We start from the raw sequence: 7,633 nt of genomic DNA, 5'->3' as shown, positions 1-7,633 counted from the left end.
TCTGCTACTGAAAAAGACAATCTAATCTGGATTAATACCCTTGTGTGCCAACTCCCATATGTCTTCATTTATTGCAAAGGACCTGGAAAGCAAGGTGGAGGGACTGGCACAATGGAACTGGGCAGCGGAGGGGAGGAAGGCAACAGGTGACAGGGTATAGAGTCTGGCCAAACAGACGTCAATGCACCAAACCGTAACGATGTACTTGGCCCTATGCACCACTTCTCAGCCAGACCCTTAACGTTCACCTTAAGCAGACAGGCCAACATTGCAGTGCTTAGGGGTCTTAGCACTAATGATTAGGCCCTGAAAAATGTGACATTCAAAGTCAGAATCCTTCTTGTTAGCGATGAGAGAAAAATAAAATCTATTCCCAGACTAGGAGAGGTTTCATGAGCTTCCTCAAATCAAGATGCGGTCTGAGCTCTGTGCCGAGAGTTTAAGAAAGAGAAAGGAAATAGAAGACCTGGAATAGGTGAGCTTCCTTAGGAAATACTAATTGAATTAGAATATCATTATTGAGCTCTGCTTATGAGCTAGACAGAATCTCAAGTCCCCGGAGACATGAGAAAGCATAAGAGGGAGGGTACCACATTACAAGCTACACAGAAAAGGTACAACACACAAAGACACTTTCTTGGGTAACTGCCAAAGGGACTCTGGTTGAGAAGAGGCTCCATGAACAAGGTGCGGAATGCACTTAGGGGGCCACCTGATTTTCTTATTTCCCAAAGGAAAGCAGGATACATGGGATGGAGAAGCCATTAGGCTCTGGAAGGAAGGGATGCTGAGTCTCACACAGTGAGAAGTGTCTCCCTTGCTGAGCATAACTCTTTGGTTGCCCTTGTGTGATCCCCCACCCCACCCCCCAATGGGAAATGTCACAATGGAACTCGCAGAGCATTTCCCCTGAAACATGATGGCATTCACACAGCAAGTATACTAAAAACTGCCTCTGAAATCCCATTGGGGTGACACAGGCTTTTGAGGTTAAAACCCTAAGCTCCAGTTTTAACATTGTTTTAGCTGTGGCTTAACTTGCCATTAGGAACCCAAGCTAGTGCTCATTTTATTATTGCTGGGATTTATTTTTAATCTTCTTTAAAAGATTATGTATTCCCCCCTTCTGGTTCCATTTTTTTTTTTTTTTTTTTTTTTGCGGTACGCGGGCCTCTCACTGTTGTGGCCTCTCCCGTTGTGGAGCACAGGCTCCAAATGCGCAGGCTCAGCGGCCATGGCTCACGGGTCTAGCCACTCCACGGCACGTGGGATCTTCCCGGACCGGGACACGAACCCGTGTCCCTTGCATCGGCAGGCGGACTCTCAGCCACTGCGCCACCAGGGAAGCCCCTGGTTTCATATTCTTGATTACACTTTCAGTGAGTCCCCTAAATAATTTATTACTCTTTAAGATATTTTTCTTTGAATACTCTCAATTATTTAATCTTTGGCACACCTTTATTGTCCTGATTCTCAAATTTAGTCTTTTACTTTTTACCTTAATGAAGTTTAAGATGATGATGATTTTGTTCTGAAGAATCCTTAAAATCTTTTATCGTTTCATTAAATGTTTTAACCTCTTTGACCCCTTGATAATTTCTTTTTATTAAAACAATTTTGGGTTTGTGTCTTTTTGCATTTACTGTTTACCTACTGCCTCAACCTTGTAGGATATTATTTCAGGATATTTCAGAATATTTCAATATTACTTTTTATTTCCTGATCATTCCTAATCTTTTTTCCTTTTATTATTGGCATCTCCCAGCAAAGTGAGAAACTATGAGGATGACAGAGGGAGAAAATCATACCACAGAGATGAGGAGATGGAGTTTTTCCCTTGTAGCAAGATGCGTCTTTGCATTTTTAAATGTTTCCCATCACCTTCAACTCTGACTTTGTAGTAGAATGTATCTAGATAATTCCAGAGACCCACAGGCAAAAACTGCTGAAGATGATAATGATTCTATTTGTGTAGACATTTAAACTACTAGATTGGGATTAGCACACAGTCCCTTAGACAATAAAGGTTCTAAAATGTGTGGCTCATTTATTTATTCCACTAATATTTATTGAGCACCTACTATGCATCAGAAACAGTGCTAGATACCAGGGATTCAATCAAGAATAAGAGAATGTGCCTTCTGCCCTCAGAGAGTTTACAATCTATTTGGAACATCTAAAGGTAAAGAAACCAGTATATACTAAGTGCCGTGCCAGCTAACGTGTATTGACTGGTTGCCACGCGTGGGGCTAAGTGCTGTATATAGATGATCTCGTACATGCTTTAAGGACATGGGGGAGGAAACAAAATCCTAATTTGGAGGAAGAGTTTTCCAGAGAAGTTAGGCACTGAAAATGTAGAGAATAGACAAAGGAAGGAGGGGTTAGAGGTAGGGCAGAAATTTCCATGAGGCCATGGGATGCATGGGACCACTACGGAACCCAAAGAGGCTTGGACTTGGAGGAAAGTGATGTGTGTGGTGCTGGAGAGATGAGGCTGGAGAGGACAGGGGAGTGCAGACCAACTAGAACCTTCTAATTCATGTTAAAGGGTCCAGCTTTCATTCCAAGTACACTGGGTAGCCATTGGAGAGTTTAAAGCAAGGAGTGGCAAGCTCAGATCTGGGTTCTAGAAGGATCCTCCCAGCTGCAGCACGGAGGACAGTCCACAGTAACAGAGACCAGTGAGGAGGTTCTGGCAGTAATCCAGAAGAGAAATGGTGTGACCTGCAAATAGCGTGGGGGCTGGAGAAGGTGGATGGAGTAAAAACATAAGCAGGGGGTGCAACTAACAGAACTTGGTTTGGGCCGAGCTGCGGAGGTGACGAGTCAAGGAAAACATCCAGATTTCTGCTTGTGCAAGGACAGCTGATGCCAGCGCCAGACACAGAAAAGAACGGGAGGCGGGTCTGTGGAAAGGGAAAGGGGAAGACGACACCTGCAGTTTGGGGCATGGGGTATTGGATGCGCCCATCAAGCAGCAGCAAAAGAGGACTCTGGATAGGTCATGGTTGGGCAGTGGTCAGCCAGGAGGTGGCTGTTAAGGTCAGTGAGGGATGAGGTTACCCATGGGGTGAGAAGACTGAGGAACGTCAACCTTCCAGGGGACAGAAAGGAGAGGAGTAGCTTGAAAAGCACAAGAGAGGAAGGAAGGAGAACAGGAAGGGGGGATGGGAGGAAGACGCTGCTCAGAGAATCCAGAGGTGCTCAGTAGCCGTCTGCTGCAGAGAAGTCGAGGAAGATGGGAGAGGAATTTAGCAAGAATCAGCAAAAGGGGACAGGAAAGTGATACATTCCCAGAGGCAGCAGAGGCAATGCCAGATATCTGTGGCCAAGACAAGGAGGGAGAACACAGAGCAGCAGGTGCAGAGGACAATTTAAGGAGTCTGGTTGTGAAGAGGAGGAAAGAGAGAAGTAGCTGGAGGAAGGCACAGAAGGATGGCCTTTCTCTTCAAAGGAGGGAGGGATTTCAGCATGTCTGTACAGTGAGAATGGGGCCAGGCATGAGGGAGGGAAGGAAAATACAGGTGCAAGAGGACATAATCAAGAGAATGAGATTCTCAAGGAGGAAGAAGAAATGGATTCCAGAGCTTCAATGGAGGATGAACATTAGACAGGTGAGGCTTTTTTTTTTTTTCTCATTGTAAAAGACAGGAAGGGTGGGAGGGTGGATCCAGACAGAGTTGGGCTTGTAGCCCTGTGATCTCAGGGTAAGGTGGTTTTCATCAGGAAAACTTCCATTTTCTCAGCGAGGCAGGCTGAGGGGGTGACGGTGTCAGGAGACGGTCTGAAATAGCTGCTGTAGAAAGGGAAAGAGAGTTGGCCAGGCAAAGTCTGCAAGCCTGGCAGATGCTGGAAATCATGGAATCACACACCAGGAATTTGCATAATTGCATAATTTTGTCCAGTAGAAACTCATCAACTCATCAGCCTCTGGATACACACTGGGAAAAGTAGACAGTGGGACTCAGCTATGGCCCCAGGGATCCCAGCTTTAGAAAGGAAAGCACGTCACCTCACACGGCTCCACTGAGGCTGCTTCACCCAGCAGCAGGGAGGAAGCTTCAGGGTGAGGAAAGAGTGGCCCTTTTTACCTCTGTCAACAGCCCTGGTCTGTTTAATCAATACTACTTCTTCCTATGTGACTTAGTTCCTTAAGAAGCTGATGGGGTATATCCCAAAGTCCCTATTCCTCTTAACTAATGTGGAATATGGTTATAACACATTCCCTGAGAAGATGTCTCCAAATTTTGGGAAAACCATCTATGGAGGCCTGAAAGGAACATTACATTGTGAGCCAAGAGATCAGGGTTCACAGCTAGTCATGTGTCATGTAACCCTTGATCAAGTTTCTTGACCTCTACAAGCCTCCGCGTCTCCTCTGTAAACTGTGGATGATCCACCCAAAGAGCAGCACTGTAGGAGTAAATAATCCCATGTATCCAGGCACCTGCATGATGATCCCTCAACTACTATCACTTTCTCCTGCCCTCCCTCCAGGCCTGCGCTTGTGTGATTCTATAACTTAAAAGGAACATAATAGAAAACTAAATGCCATGGGTGTATCATTTTCAAGCTTTTGGGTAAGACACATGTCCCAAACTCCAGGACCCCAAATTTCATGAATTACTCTTGCTACATGAAATGCCTGCTGGTCTTTTCTGTTCTATTCGATTTCATATTTAAAGATATGCTTGTTCCAACACAATAAGTTAATTTCATAATCCAATAATGGAGTGTGTCTTGCAGTTTAAATAACACTGGGTGAGAGGCCTGTTTCTGTATCACTGAAAACATTAACGGACCACAGAATGGAAAATGCTGAAGACTACTGCACTAAAAGCGCAACACAAGCAGCTGACGTGAATTTCTCCCCAAACTGAAAGAAAGACAGGTCAGCTGACTTGCATGAAAGACTTGGCTTCTTGCTCACCTGGGCTGAGAAGAGTTGTCTTAGCTGACCATGAACTCACAGCACCTGACTTGCTTTGGAAACTCACCCATACCTTGGCAACACTCTACTTGCTAGATGCTTATTTTAGCAGCTACTCAGTGTGAACAACTCAGAGGGCTGAGATGGGAAAGAGGGTAAGATAGCCAAGGGCAACTAAGGGTCTGCTCTTTGTACTTTCAACTAAAGAGTGTAGTTGATGCCAGGAGCACACTTCGAGGGGGAACTCTGAGCTCAGCCCCCCTACTCACTCACCCGCTGTGCTCGAACCAGACTGTCTTCCTTTCCCTCACGAGGATGTCATGCTCACAGCAATCCTAAAATGCCATTCCCACCTTCCAGAACATCCTCATCTACCCTTCAGGTCTCAGCTGAGCCGTTGCTTTCTCCGGGACATCCTCTCAGACACCCCAGATCTAGTGCTCCCAGGACACCACGTATGTCCCTAGTACAGCACTTACACACTCGTTCTGCACTCATTTGCTCACTACATGCCAGCACTACTGTAGGAGCTGGGAATACGGCTACGGACAAACGCCAGCCCTCAGGGAGTTTATACGCTAGAGAAAGAAACAGACAAAATAAGCATATAACATTGTCAAGCACCGTAATATTATAAACTGACGTATAACAATACAAATATTGGGCTGTGGCCAAAAAGTTCATTGGGTTTTTCCATAAGATGTTATAAAAAAAAAACCCCAAACGAACTCTCTGGCCAACCCAATACATGATGAAATCATCACACTTATAATTTCCCCTTCATCTGGCTGCATCTCCCCGCCCCCCGCCCCGGGGTGGGTTACACAGCACAGCGTGCGGCTCTGAGCCTCCCAACGACAGCTTGACGGATGAAACCACAGCCATCAACTTTTTGGTCCTCTCCACTGTCCTAAGAATTTGTCTTGTTTTGGTCACATATAAGAGATAACTCAACCTCTACCTAATCTTCTGCAAAGGGTCTGTTCTGCAATTTAGTGTCATTAATACTAACGCCACGCTTAACTTGATTCTCGACAACTGTTCATTGCTAAACCACGAGGTCCTTCACATAAGCAGGGGCAGCCCTCCCTACAGAGACCCGGTGTTTATCTGTCAGGAGCCCTCCTGCCCATGGGCTCCCTAGTCCTCCAGGAGGTGCTGGAGTAATAAGTCCTCCAATTATTCTTCGCTAGAAAAAGGGACGTAGGCACAAGGTGAGATAGGAAAAAACAAATTCAGGAGCAGCATCGGCCCAGAGAAGCCGCACATCGGGCACCAAATGATTTGGTAAAAAACTAACTGGTTAATTGGTTAACCTTACACCCATTAGGATGCCAACTGTCAAAAAAACAGAATATAACGGGTGTCGAGTATTGGCAAGGACAGGAGACATTGACACCCTCGTGTGCTGTTGGTGGGAGCGTAACATGGTGCAGCCGCCATAGAAAACAGTGTGATGGCTCCTCAAAAAACTAAACCGAAATTATCATTTAATCCAGCAATTCCACTTCTGGGTATACAGCCAAAAGAATTTAAAGCAGAAATTTGAAGAGATACACCCATATTCATAGCAGCACTACTCGTAAGCCAAAATGTGGAAGCAGCCCAAGCGTCCATGAACAGATGAATGGATAAACAAAATGTGGTAGATACATACAATGGAATATTATTCAGCCTTTAAAAAGGAAGGAACTTCTGACACTGGCTACAACATAGAGGAACCTGAAGGACATTAAGCTAAGTGAAATAAGCAATCACAAAAAGACAAATAACTGTCGGATTCCATTTATATGAGGTCCCTAGAGTGGTCAAATTCAGAGACAGAAAGTAGAAGGGAGGTTTTAAGGGGCTGGAGGAAGGGATGGATGGGGAGTTATTGTTTAATGGGTACATAGTTTCAGTTTTGCAAGATGAAAAGAGCTCTGTAGATGGATGGTGGTGATAGTTGCACGACAACGTGAATGTACTTAATGCCGCTGAACTGCACATTTAAAAATGATTACGATGGGAAATTTTGTTATGTGTATTTGATCACAATTTAAAATATTTAATTGGTAGGTCGTCTAGCTCTGTGGTTTATGGCAATGCTTGGCGATCCCACACACCTGATTCTAACAGTTACCAGCTGGAAGAGCTGGGCAAGCGACTCAACCTCCCTGAGCCTCCGTTTCCCCATCTGCAGAATTCGGATGGTGATGGTGGTGGTGCTGGTGGTGGTGATATCAAATTTATATAAGCTTCGTGAAGATTAAACATTACAGACAGTAATGTCTGTCAAATACAAATAAAACGGAGTATAATATCTGGCACATAAATTATAAATAATAATACATCAATAAAACCATGCCGTATTGCTTTTATTGGCTCTGATTACCATCAATAGTATTAGCTTAATTCAAAAGTTAACATAATTTTTTTTAATGATATAAATGAACTCACTTATGAAACAGACTCACAGATTTTGAAAACAAACCTATGGTTACCAAAGGGGAAATGTGTGTGGAGGGGGAATAAATTAGGAGCTTGGGATTAATATACACACACTACTAAATATAAAATAAAAAACCAACAAGGACCTACTGTATAGCACAGGGAACTCTACTCAATATTCTGTAATAATCTATATGGGAAGAATCTGAAAAAGGATATATGTATATGTATAACTGAACCACTTTTGCTGTACACCTGAAACTAACATTG

This window comes from Mesoplodon bidens (genome assembly GCF_964165515.1).
Source record: "Mesoplodon bidens genome assembly, chromosome: 3".
Taxonomy (NCBI): Eukaryota; Metazoa; Chordata; class Mammalia; order Artiodactyla; family Ziphiidae; genus Mesoplodon; species Mesoplodon bidens.
This window is presented reverse-complemented; position numbering follows the sequence as displayed.